The 14,287-nt window shown below is 42.3% G+C and overlaps 1 long non-coding RNA gene across 1 annotated transcript in view; it reads left to right on the top strand.

The window, feature by feature from the left end:
- The window catches only part of LOC148141209 (uncharacterized), a 239,297-nt gene that overhangs the window by 77,739 nt on the left and 147,271 nt on the right, over positions 1-14,287 (top strand). The window contains exon 3 of the long non-coding RNA XR_015752559.1: positions 14,170-14,243. This is a non-coding gene — a long non-coding RNA (uncharacterized LOC148141209). The remainder of the gene's footprint in view (positions 1-14,169; positions 14,244-14,287) is intronic.

The following is a 14,287-nucleotide window of genomic DNA, read 5'->3' as shown; positions in this document are numbered from 1 at the left end:
CCTTAATCAAAATCATTAAAGCAGGTTATCTTGCAGGTTTCTGGTAGTTGCTATGTGTAAGTTGGCCACTGTATTGGCTACATTTACAACAGTGATTACACTTCAAAAGATTTATTTTTGAAAGACTCTAATGCTCCATTTGAATGTGACAGTATTGATATTAATGACTGGGATGACCTGGTTACCAAATTTTCAAAATGGCGACCAATTGTCCAACAAGCTGCAAAACACTTTTAAGAGAGTCCATGAGGAAATGCAGTGGCAGAGAAGGAAAGAATAGCAAGCAAATTCTATAGTCTGGGTCCCATTATCTTAAGGAGTGCTTTACCCCAAGTGCCTAAAGACCTGTGAGTTAATAATTGGCGCATTCAGTTGCATAGCAGAATCTCACAATCCTGTGCAGACTTTACTCTTGAATTGTGCAACAGTCGATGACACTCCCAAGAGTACTTGTTTGGCTTTAAAAGGTCTGAAATGTCTAGTGGATGTGAAAAAGCACAATATAAATGCAAGTCAATGTTGACCTTTGAATCATTAGCATTGAGGCGATGGAGATAAAGAGAAAGCTTGTGGTGACTTTTCAAACATACAGTAAACTGTGTTAGAAGTGAGGAAGCTGGAAGGGCTGCTAAGGATAAACTAAGATCAAACAGAGAAAATGTCTACTATATGGAACGGTGCCATTATGTGAGGAAAGATCATGAAGGAATTCTGATGGAATTATAAACACTGCAATTAACAATTGTTAGGAAAACCCTGAATAACGTACAAGATTGCATAAGGAGAAAGCTAGTGCGCACAATCACTATCATCACTATTGAACATTGGTTAGATTCTGTGGGATATATCCTGCGTGGTTCTAGGAACAGAATTATACAATGGAAATTATTTCCCCTGTTGACCCTGTATTAACATTCAGGCATCTATCGTAAAATGAACTATTTATGACCAACATTAGCTTACCTCAATAGACTCATAAAACATTTCATCCAAAGGGCAATCAAGCTGTGAAATGAATGACTAGGGAAGGTCATTGAATCAAACTAAACAAATGAGTTTAGGAGGCAGTGGCATTGATTTTTGAATGTTTTCTGGCAAGGGAACAGCCAACCATTTGTCAGATCTTTATTCCATTTGTTGTAAAATGGCGGGCAATTACCCCATTGGCTTTACAATGGTGGGTGATAAAGAAGACAAGATGTAGGAGTAGTAGTAGGCTGTTCAGCCCCTCGAGTCTATCCTGCTGTTCAATAAGATCTTGGCTGAGCTGACCTCAACTCAGTCTGAGGCCCATCCACCCTCTCCAATCTTACTGCTTGAGGACCCAAACCTCTGCCATCCTTGACTCCCTTGTTGATCTAGGATCTGTGTCACTTAGACTTGAATATATTCAATGAGCCAGTCTCCATTGGTCTCTGGGAAGAAAATTCCACAGACCAACAACCCTCGGAAAGAAAAATTGTTCACTATCTCAGCTTTAAAATGGAGGTCCCTCATTTCTAAACTTTGACCCCTTGTTCTTATGTTCCACCACAGGGAAATACATCCTCTTTGCATCCATTCTATCAAAACCCCTCAGAATCTTACATTTCAACAACACCACCTCTCATTCTTTTAAATTCAAATAGATACAGGCCTCACCTGTCCAACCGTATCCTCTTTGGCTAGCTTTTCCATCCCAGGAATTAGTCGTGTGAACCTTCGGTTCTGGAAATGTTGATTTGCTAGATGTCAATTTGGACAGAGATGATGAAAGTCAATGTCAGTCAGACTGGTTCTCTCAAGAGAGATGACCCTGAGGGTGACAGCGAGAAGCTCTGTCAGTGAGAAGGGATGAAGATTGCTGCATTTGGGAGCCTGTTTCACTTATTGTCGAAACCACTTCTCCTTCTTCTTACGTTTGCCTTTTTTAAAGTTTGAACGAAGGCCACATTGGAGCCAAAGTTTGTGGTTGCTGTAATGTCTGGTTGGTCACATACAATCATATGAATTAGGTGCAGGAGTAGGCCATTTGGCCCTTCAAGCTTGCTCTGTCATTCAATACGATTGTGGCTGATCTGATTACTCTCATTCTTGCCTTGATCTTTTTTCACTGCCATGCTTCTCAAACATTAATCGACCTAAAAATATTCAGAGATTCTCCTTCCTTTCAAGACAGAGAGTTCCAAAGACTCATGACCCAGTGCGAGAGAAAATAAAAAACTCCCCATCTCTGTCTGAAATGAGCAATCCTTATATTGAGTCAGTGATCCCTGGTTCTAGGATTTCACATAAGGAGAAACATCCTCTCCATATCTACCGTGTTAAGACCCTGCAGGATGTTATACATTCCTCTTACCTTTCCAAGCTCCAATGTATACAAGGTGAGCCTCAAACTACCTCATTCACATGACAATAGTTGAGATGGCGGTCAGGGATAAAGTTGGGCTGGTGATGAATATGCTTTGCATTCAGCTTTTGATTTTGGCTGAGTGTTGCATGGAATTATTACACTTTTCAGGACAGGAACAAGCCATTTGGCCCAAGAAGTCCATTCTGGTGTCCAAGTCCCACTTTGTCCCAACTTGGTAATTCTCAACTTATCAACTTTTTTTAATGGATGACTGTTCAGTTGCAGGTTTGTGGATTGGAAGTAAGAGTTGTAGGGAGGAAGGGATTGTTTACAGGAGATCAATCTGACACTACCTGGCCCTGTCCTCTGCATACTGATTTTTGATTTTATATGAGTTTGAAAGGTTCTGAAAGAGTTAATACCTGACTGAGTGCAATGGAACCACGGTACAACGTTAATCTCCCTGGAGATTCCAAAACAGACTGCAGTTAGAATGAGAGGAACTGCATTTGCTGTCGCTGGGTCAAAATCCTGGAACACCTTCCCCTAACAGAATCCTCACTGTCTCCACACCCTAAGGTTTGCAGCAATTTAAGAAAGTAGCACCACCTTCTCCACAACAATTAGGGATGGGCAATAAATGCCGGGCCAGCCTAGACATATCACAAATGGAATAAAAATACATTTCAAAATATATACTGAGATCATGTAGTTCTGCAAGCACCTGTTGCAAGCATTACTGAACATGTTAAATCAGGTTCTCCAACTGTCAAAAAACCTTTGTCTTGACTGAGATTCCTCTATGTAGAGTTTCTATTAACTGATCTCCTTTGACATTGCTCACGGTTATAGTAATGACCAGGAAAGAAAAGGATGTGAAGCATGTGATGACCAGTCACCAAATTACAGCCTATCTCTGGAACTGTACCTGTTAGGCACTCATTGTATGGGAAAAGTGACCCGACACATGCTGAGGTCAGTTAAAGGCCCATTGTATCCCATCTGTATTTTGGCAATTTCTGGTTCAAGATATCAAGGTCAGGACAGCAAGCAAGAAATGGGTGGTTTTCCTTTCATTCTAAGGGTAGGGAACTCAGAATTCGGCACCCGTGGGACTGATTGATCCTGGATTTCGGATGTTGCCAGATTTCAGGTCAGGTGGTTTGGGCCATGAACAGTTCTGGTCAAGCCAAGTCCAATGAGAGTCAAGACTCACTTGGAGCATGAGATAGACTGATGAATGAAGTGCTAAAGTCGATAACTAACCTGGAACCATACCATAGCCTATGTATCAGCTATCAACTGAATGTCATGTTTTTTAAAAATGTTAACTCAATTAAAATTGACCCGAGGAGGTTTATGAATGCATTCCAATTATCAGGCAGCTCTAGGTTTTGGATAGTCAAATTTGAGCCACTGCACTTCCATCATTGTTGCTAAGTTCAGGAGTGATTTAAGATGCAAGATTATTACAGACTGATGAATCACAAGGTTTCCACCTAATAGGTTTGTATATATGTTTAATCAAACTATTCAGAGATGTTATCACGCACTTCCAGAGCAGGTGGGATTTGAGCCCAGACCTCCTGGCTCAAAGGTAGGGACACTGCTACTATTCCACAAGAACCCTTCCAATTTCACTTGTATTCACTTATTTTTCAAGGCGTGATCTAACTGAGGCTTTTAAAATTATTGAAGCTGTTGATCACATGGATCAAGGGAAAGTACTCCGTCTGACATGCCTGTATACAAAGGCCTGATATGTCTCCAAATTGCTTGAGCCAGGCTTGAGGGGATGGGGTGAGAAGGGCAAGGAGATTTGGTTAAGATCTGATGGATCAAAGAGACAAGAGAGTCCCATGTGGTTGGCCAGCCAGTGGTCCAGTTTACTGAGCCTCCAGCCAGGCAGAGGAAGATCGAGACAGAGTCACTGAGGGAGACATGATGAACCATAAGCACTATAATAATTGCTTAGCTCCTGATCCAAAATTAATGAAAACCTGCAATAACAGAAGTCACGAGACATAATAGAAGTGAACAAGTAAACTTAAATAGTTGCATATAAACTTTAAAAGTCAGACTTTAGGGATTAATGTATTTGTATTAAATCATTGTCTGTAACTCAGTTGTTAATCTGATGGTGATTATCAATAGCATTAAACCAGCATGGACATGAATTCTAAACTCCCAATCGCCCAGTTTAGAGACTTACAGACAAACTTGGGCAAAGTAAACAGACTCTTCACTTATAAACTAGACACAGATGGTCAATTACTACACCAGTTGGACTGAATTTTACTTTTTTTGGCTAAGTGCGAGTTGTGTCTTGCTTTTGGATGGATTATCACCATGTAGCCCAGCTCGATTTCTCACTGCATCTTACCAAACTCACCTCATTGACTACACACCCCACTCCATGCAATCTGGCATGGCCCCTGATCAGCAATGCCATGGCACAGCAGACATCCACATGGCTCACGGCCCATAGCCAGCATGGCTGACACCCCCTCACACATACAACCCCATTCTCTTACCTTAGTCGCTGTTTAACCACCAAGCATAGCTCCATCCTCTCCGGGTCACTGTCATCCTGTCCCCAGTGCCCACTGTATGCCAACATCTTGTCATCGTCCAGGAGAGGAACATCATACTTGGGAAAGCAATCAGACAGTTCCTAACATGAGCTTTTACTTACAGCCACCGAAAGGGAAGACAGACAAAACCAATAGAGGCTGTGGCTCTTCCTCCACAAACCAAACCAAATATTGGCATCATGACTAATGACTATTGTTTGTTCCATGGTGGTCTGCTGCACCCAATTCACATCAGTCTGGCTTGTAACACCCAACACAACAGGGCTCTTTTATGCACAAGGACAGCTTCCTCCTTCCCTTTGTCCTCAGCCTTCTCCTTCCTGGAAGACTGCTTCCATTCTCCCAGTTCCTCAGCATCCAGCACATCTCCTTGTGGCCTTCTCAGATTGTGGAGTGCACAGTAATGCTGGAATAGTGCAGCACTCTCTGTCCAGTCTATACTGGAGAGTCCTCCCACATTATCTTCAACAGCCCCATCACCTGCTCCACCACAGCCCTAGTTGAAGCATGAGCAACATTGTATCTGTGCTCTGTATCTGTTAAGGGGTTACCCAGTGCTGTCATGAGCCATGGTCACTATGAGTAGTCCTTAACCTCCCAGTGATCAAACTTGTAAGACCCCTGGACTCTCAAGCAACCCACATACACAAGAGTGTTCCAAGATGCAGGAATCGTGGCAGCTGCCAGGACGGTGGGCATACATCTCCAGGAAGTGGTAACAGTGATCAATAGTGGAATGGAACTCATTCCTGTTGATGAATTCCGCAGTGTTGTGATATGGCATTCTCTGTGTCATGTGTGTGTAGTCATTAGCAACATACACCTGGGGGAAGCCAGCTATATATCCAAATCTGACATCTCCAGATATTGGGGGTTTGACACCTGTGGGTTGCCATCTAATAAGTTCCCTATGTCAGGCATAATGCACAACAGAGGTCAAGAGCATTTATCCCTCTACACCAAGGCCTCTATAGATCTCACTGCAGTCAGGGACTTTAGAGCTCCCCCCTGCAGTTGGAGGGATTGGGGTAATGCTCCCATTGCTATCAGAGGGCTGGGGATAGTGTTCCCCTGCAGTTGGAGTGGTTGGGGTAGAACTCCTCCTACAGTCAGTGGGGTAGAGCTACCCCTACTGTTGCGATGATGAGATTGGGAGGGGTGAATGGCCCCCACAATTGGGGACATGGAGATCTTAGATATGGATAGCTAAAGCTTCCTAATTCCTCAGTCCTGAAGATCTAGTAGTCATGGGATTTAAGAGTTAACTTGGGTCAAATCCAGCCTTACATGCCTGAGACTGAGTCATCGCAAACAAATGTTGACTATCAGAAAGAATAACTGGCGTCAAGTTGTGTTGAAGATGAGGGGAGTGTGACGGACATCATGTAGGCTGAATTCCAGGCTTGTGTATCAGAGCTGAAATCTCCTTCATTTCCGAGCTGAGAGAGAAGAATTTGAGAATGCCACACACTCAGGGTTGAAAGTCATGTTGCAAACGCAGGATATTACAGTGATGTGGCACAGTGACTCCTCAGTTGGAAGCAAATGATCAGAGCCTGATGCTCCTGCACAAAGGAAGAGGAGTTACTGTGTACATTATTGGCAATTAACAATATGCAACCCGACTGGGAGGTGGTCGGGTAACTAAATGACAGAGATTGAAAAGAATTGGTGGATGAACCACAGAGAAAATTATTATTTTTTACGCAGTGACTTATTCTGATATGGAATGTGGAGTTGGCAACAGTTTCAATCAGAACTTTCAAAAGGGAATAAATATTTGCAAAGGAAGGGCTACCAGGCTGGAATATGTGGAATCACAGGTGGGTGGTGAATTGGACATTTCTTGCAAAGAGCCAGTTCAGACATGGTAGGCCGAATGGCCTCCACCTGTGTGCTGTGTGATTACTGTCACAAATACGGTTGTCAGAGAAGGCGATGAAGGCTGGGAATTGATGGAGGCTTCTGAAATAGACGTAGAGACTGTAAGATGAGTCTTAGGATTTTGGGTAAGTGTAAGTAGTAGCCAACCTGATGTAATCTGGATGTGGAGTTACATGTAAGCCAGACCAGGTAAGGACACCAGATTTCCTTGCCTAAAGGATATTAATGAGTCAGATGGGCTTTTAAACCATTGACATTGATTACATCTGACACCATCACAGAATCACAGAAGTGTTACAGCGCAGAAAGAGACCATTCAGCCCATCATGCCTGCACCAGCTCATTAAATGAGCCTCATTTCCTGGTGCCAATCTCCTTTTCCTCCATATCTTTGTATACTGTTTTTATCCAAAAATCTGCCAATGCCCTCTTAAATGCCTTAATTAAACAATTAGGTTAGCTTTTTATTCCAGATATTTATTGAATCCAAATTGCACCATCTGCCATAATGGGATGATTTTAAAGAAATGCAAAGGAGTTCTCTGCTTTCCTTTACTGGTCAGGACATTGAGTTCAGGAGGTGAGAGGTCATGCTGCAGCTGTACAGGACGTTGGTTAGGCCACTTTTGGAATACTGTGTGAAATTCTGGTCTCCCTACTATAGGAAGGATGTTGCGAAACTTGAAAGGGTTCAGAAAAGATTTACAAAGATGTTGCCAGTGTTGGAGGGTTTGAACCAGAGGGAGAGGCTGAATAAATTGGGGCTGTTTTTCCTGGAGCATCAGAGGCTGAGGGGTGACCTTATAGAGGTTTATAATATGAGGGGCATGGATAGGGTAAATAGACAAGGTATTTTCCCTGGGGTGGGGGAGTCCAGAACTAGAGGGCATTAGTTTAGGGTGAGAGGGGAAAGATGTAAAAGAGACCTAAGGGGCAACCTTTTCACACAGAGGGTGGTATGTGTATGGAATGAGCTGCCAGAGGAGGTTGTGGAGGCTGGTACAATTACAGCATTTGAAAGGCATCTGGATGGGTATATGAATTGGAAGGGTTTGGAGGGATATGAGCCAATTACAGGCAAATGGGATTAGATTAGGTTAGGATATCTGGTTGGCATGGACGAGTTGGACCAAAGGGTTTATTTCAATACTATACATCTCTATGACTCTATGGTGTCTTGGCCAATGTTAATTATCATTGTAAAGAAACAGACTATCTGACCATTATCAAGCTACTGTTTGTGGCAGCTTGCTATGTGTGATTTGGATATGCCGGTTTTGGACTGGGGTGTACAAAGTTAAAAATCACACAATACCAGGTTATAGTCCAACAGGTTTAATTGGAAGCACTAGCTTTCGGAGCGCCGCTCCTTCACCAGGTGGTTGACCTGATGAAGGAGTGGTGCTCCGAAAGCTAGTGCTTCAAGTTAAACCTGTTGGACTATAACCTGGTGTTGTGTGATTTTTAACTTTGCTATGTGTGAATCGACTTCTGTTTTTCATGCTTTGCAACAAAGAGTGCACCTCAAAACTGCTTCATTGGGTGTGAAGAGATTTGGAATGTTCTGATCTCATGAAAGGTTCTACATAAATTCAAATATTTCCCTTTTCTCTTCAATTTCATGAAATTAACAGTGAAAGGGCTAACAACTCTTAAATGCTGGAAAAATCTTCAAAGGCTCATTATACAACTGCATAAGACCCAGATATGGTCATACTTGACCTCTGTGCTGTACTGCAGGAAGATACATCCAGGCAGTAGAAACTCAAAAAAAGCCCACCAAATATGAGAGATGGGAACTATAGCACACTATATATTTGATATAACTCATACCCATTCAGAGATGACACTACATTCTAAGTGTGCAATGGATTTATGTACAAGAGTGGTAAAACATCTCTGCAGTCACAAAATATCTGATTTCATGTTTACAGCTCAGCTTCCAGCACTCAGCCTCTGTGGTGTCTATTGACTTTGCTCTGAGTAAACACCCAGACTGAAACCATCAAGCACAGTGAGCATGGATCAGTTCCCAGACTCACCTAATCAAGCACAGAACTACACAAAGGTTGAAGAGTCTGGGAATGCTTACATTGAAGAGAAGCCTCAATTGAGAGATCACTCATAAAGTTTATATCTGGTGTGTATGTGTGTATATGAATGTATTCACTCATGGGATGTGGACATCAATGACAAGGCCAACATTTATTCAGTTTTGTGGAGAGAATACAAGCAACAATTTTTCAACAGAGCACAGAGAATGTTCAGGGGAAATCAGATTGCAGTTTTCAAACTTGTGGAAGGTTTGGAGAGACTAAACAAAGTTTCCACCAGTTGGACAGTCTACATAGACTTTGGCACAGCTTCTGAAAAGGTCTGCCATAGCAGACTTGTCAAGAAAGTATTTTGTCATATAATACAATGCAAAGTGACTCTTGAGATCCAAAATTGGCTGAGAGGTCGAAAGCAGAGGGTGTTGGAAGAGGGAGGTTCCTGTGACTGGAAATATGTTTCCAGTGGGGATCTGCAGGGTTTGTCTTAAGGGCCTTTGCTGTTTGTGGTGTACATTAATGAATTGTACTTATATGTAGGGGGCATAATCAAGAAGTTACTGGGTGACACAAAAATTGTTGAGGTGGCAAATAGTGAGGAGGATGGTTGTAAAATGCAGGAGGATGTTAATGGACTAGTGAGGTGGGCAGAGCAATGTCAAACGGAATTCAATTTGGCAAAGTGTGAGATAATTCACTTGGAGAGGGCCAACAAGGCAAAGGATTATACCATGAATGGTAGGACCTTGGGATGTGCTGACGGACTAAGTCAAGAGACCTTGGTGTGAATATCCAAAGATCCCTGATGATAAAAGGACAAGTTGTTAAGGTGGTTAAAAAGGCAAATACTGGCACTGTATAAAATGCTGGTTAGGCCACAACTATAGTACTGTATGCAGTCACCACATTATAGGAAAGATGGGCCAGCACAAGAGAAGGTATCTGAGGGTCTGAGCTATGAGAAGATTGGATAGACTGAGGCAGTTTTTCTTGGAGTAGTGAAGGGAAGAGGGGACCTGATAGAGGTGTATCAGATTGTGAGGGGTGTCAAGAAAATGGATACAAAGGTAGTTTGTCTATTAGGAGAGAGGTTAATCGCCAGGACAAATGAATTTAAGGTGCGTGGCAGAGACTAAGAAGAGAGTTGAAGAGAAATTTCTCACCCAGAGCATGGTTGGAGTATGGAACTTACTAACTGAAAGACTGGTTGAGTCAGAAATTTTCATAACATTTACCTGTAATCAGTAGACATTTACTGGTGATGTCATTGCCTTCAGGGCTATGGACCAAGAGGTGGAAAATGGGATCAGTGTACTCAGATCTTTGTTGATTTGATGAGGACATGATGGGCCAAATGGCCTCCCTCAGTGCTGTAAAGGTTTATGAGTCTATGAGGGTCAGGAGAGGAAATGATTTTATCAGTGAGCTGTTAGATCTGGCTTGCTGATTAACTTTCCCTGTTTCTGAGCATGGCTGATAGAATAGTCACTATAACAACATGTGGCTAACTCTAAGATCAAATGTGCTGATTTGCATTTTTAATTAGTAAAAAATGAATGAGTAATAGACACTATCTACAATCTCAATAGAATAGAAATTCACTCCGTCTCTGCTTCAGCAATGTAACCTTTTTGTGCATTTGTTGATAAAATGATAGGAGGAAAAGTGGAAAGTCCAATGACTTTTAGTCATTTTGTCTGTCTTCCCTCCTTGATGATTGATTAGATGTTGTTGAGCTGCTAAAATACTCTGTAAAATGGCTGAAAATATAGCATCAAGTAACTAACAGGAAATGGAGAGAGAAGTTGTTGTCATGATGACCAGCTCTTGACCAATTGAAACAACCATTTCACATCAGTAACCAATAACTAATGGTGTCAACATTTGATTTGATTTGTTTTATTGCAGTTACATGTACCTAAGTACAGTGGAAAGCTTTGTTTTGTGAGTAATACAGGCAGATCCTAACAAATAAAGGAAATATAGATCGTAGGGTGCTTAGACAGAGCGAGACACTCAAAGTTACAGCTGCAGAGGTGGTGCACAAAACATTGTTTGAAGTTAGAGAGGTCCAGTCAGCAGTCTAATAACAGCAGGAAAGAAGCTGTTCTTGAACCTGCCGGTGTGTGTGTGTTCAAGCTTTTAAATCTGCATGATGGAAGAGGTTATAGGAGAGCATTACCAGGGTGGGAGGGGTCACTCCTAGGAACTTGACTCAATGTGGCAGGAGCCCTTTTGAAAAGGGCCTGCAGCATTGGGTGCCAAAACACTTGTCCAACTTATTCACCAGGGCCTTTTGTTTTCCTGCATCACCACAGAGACGTTACTCCATAAACACTTAATCGTATAGAACATTATGGTTCGAATCATAGAGTGATTACAGCACAAGAGGTCATTGTCATATCCATGGACACTCTCTTGAAGAGATTTTAAGCCATTCCAACTCCTCTGCCTTTTCACCGTAGCCTTGAAATTTTTTTCTGTTATAATATTTATCCAATTCCCTCTTGAAGGCCTCATTTGACACCCTCAAGCAGTGTATTCCAGATCCTAACTACTCGCTGTGTGAAATTGAATTTCCTCATGTTGTCATTGCTTTCTCTTGCCAACTATCTGAAATCAACATTGTTTGTCAGTTATGTACCTATTATAAGACTGTCCTTATGTGTGTGTGTGTGTCCCCATGTGTGTGTGTGTGTAGAGGCCGATGTGCTCTGATGTACAATTTGACACTTTAGAGACAATGTTGCTAAAATGGTTAGAATATCAGTGCACTTGCCATCATTTTCCCCCAACCCTTGAGGATGCCTGAAATCAAAATAGGCCCCAAACCTTATTATTACTGCACATGCAGAAGTGGTGTCTGATTGAAAGACTTGCAAATGTTGGTTCATGGCTTCACTGCCAAGAACTAACAACATCAGGCAGAGGAGAACAGTGCAGTCCCAAATAACCCATGATGAGGCAATGGTATTTCAATGAGTGCCCCCAAAAGCCTTGATCCAACCAATAGGGGAATGAAGCTTCCTCATCTTATGGCTTGGCCTGAACCACTTACGCAATTCATGTTGTGATACAACTCTTGGCATATTGCCATTTGATTCTCTTTAGAGATAAATCCCATTGCAGGTTGAGGGGGAGATCATAAGAAACAGGAGCTGGAGTAGATCATACAAACTTCATGTTTGCTCCGCTGTTCATGGTAATGTTGGCTCAACTTCTGCCTCAACTCAACTTTCTCTCTCGGTCCCATACGTTATGGTTCCCTAAACAGACCAAACACCCATTTATCTCAGCCTTAAATAAAGGCACTGATGGAGCATCCACAATCTCCTGAGATGGAAAATTCCACAGACTAACAACCCATTCAATGTGATTTTTTTCCTTATTTCGGTCCTAAATGATCAGTCCCTTATCCTGAGAAAGTGCACCCTTTTTCTTGGTTCCCTAGCCAAGAGGGAGCAACCTCTCAGTGTTTGCCATGTAACAGCTCTTCAGAATAAGAGAAATGGAACGTGGAAGGGGTCAGTGGCTTAGGAAGGCTGTTGAGATTAAAACAGGAGTTGGGGTAGGGAAAAGTTTGAGAATGAGGAATAGTTTTGGTTTGAAGCAAAAGAGTTAGGATGTTACTACCTAATATGGTCTGAAAGAATGCCTAAGGAAGGTATTTTTAAAGTCAACCTGTTCAGAGATGTTATAACACACCTCTGGAGCAGATGGGACTTGAACCTAGGCCTCCTGGTTCAAAGGTAGGGAACTACCACTGCACCACAAAGGCTCCTTGAGACCTAATGGAAAAAGGGAACAGATGATGGCTATATGAATTGAGAGTTAATTGGGTTTGAATTTGTTGTATAAAAATGGGGATTTAGTAATCAGTAGGTGTGTGTTTAATGGAATGCGGCTAAGTAGATTTGGAGTCAATTTAAATACCAATGTGTTTTTGAGTATAACAGGAGGAAGAGGGTTGGGGTAAGGAAGGGGGTCAGGGATGAGGATGGACATTAGGGTCCACAAAAGGGACAGAAATTGCTTTCCAGACTCAGGCTAATCTCAGTGTATTCACCTTAGTACTTGCAGGTGAGCTGTTTCAGAAGGCAGGAGCTTCATAAAGTACTTAGACATGCTTGCATTGTGTGGTTTCGCAGTCTTCCAGTAACCATAGCAACACTGAGGCAGCATTTTCTCTGCAATTTAGGCTGATCACACCCAGCTGTTTCCATTCAAAAACTGAAACAACCAGGTGCCTAGAAGCTTTAGATGGGTCAGTCCATAATCTGCTTAAAACCGTATTTAGGAATTTTTTTGTTTAGTCAGACAAAGGGAGATTTATTTTGCAAGTGGCACACTCCGTCATTTTTCCCCTGAACAGTTTTTTTTACTCAGAGGCCCAAGTTGGCAGATGCACGCGTTCATGGTAATGCCTGTCGCTCACTTATTGTGGACGTTAAGCAGCGAGGTTTCTCCGTAATCCACTGTGCCCTGTTAGTAATGAGTGGGTAATGTCACTTCCTTGCTCGATGGTACAGTTCAGAGTGTTGCAGGACCTGGGCTTCATCTGTCGGGAAGCCAGTGGCACCTGCTTAAAAGCCAAGTTGTTTTCCTTCTTGACTGGCAAGACTTTATCAACTTTGGAAGAAAGTTTCAAATTATCTCCACATACATTTGTTCCCATCTGTGTCCCTCACCCCCAATTTTGTGGAAATCTGGATCTTCTCTTGAATCAAGATGGCCTCTTATCTTCCTTCCTCTGAAATTTGGACTCAGCTGAAACTATCCCATTTGCACCTTAATCTGCTCCAAGTTCCTGTGACAACCCTGTGTTCACTGATCCTCATTGTCTCGCGGTCCTCAAGTTTAAAATTCTCATCCTTGAGTTTGAATCCCTTTGAAAGTTACATAGGATTCCACAGGACATATGGCACAGAAACAGGCTATTTGGCCCAACCAGTCTCTGCTACACTCAAGCCTCCTCCCATCATTTCCCATCTATATCAACCTCACTCAACTGTTTCCCTCAAATGCTCGATGCTACGCGCTTCAACCACTATCTGTGATAAACCTCTAACCACCTCCAGCTGTATAACCCTCTGAGGTCTCTTGCCTTTTACACATTCCTAATTTCCATTGATGATCACACCTGTGTACCGAGCACTGGAATTTTCTATGTAACCTTCTCTGTCCTCCTTTAAGACATGTCTTAACACTTAACTTTGACCAAACTTTGGATCACTTGAATTGCCGTAATAAACTATTTATATGGCTCAGTTTCAACTTGAGTCTGAGACCCCTTGTTTTGCCGTTTTAGAGAAATACAAGCCACTATGCAGATTGCACTGGTTCAAGAATCTTCACCACTGTCTCAGGAACAATTCAAAATGGGTAATGTAAACTGGCCTCGCCTTCATTTCCTATAAACAAATAAC

The sequence above is a fragment of the Chiloscyllium plagiosum genome, unplaced genomic scaffold (genome assembly GCF_037043375.1).
Source record: "Chiloscyllium plagiosum isolate Xiang-an unplaced genomic scaffold, Cpla_swu_hap1 HiC_scaffold_33, whole genome shotgun sequence".
Classification (NCBI taxonomy): domain Eukaryota; kingdom Metazoa; phylum Chordata; class Chondrichthyes; order Orectolobiformes; family Hemiscylliidae; genus Chiloscyllium; species Chiloscyllium plagiosum.
Note: the sequence above shows the minus strand (reverse complement) of the source record. Positions and strands in the feature narration are given on the sequence as shown.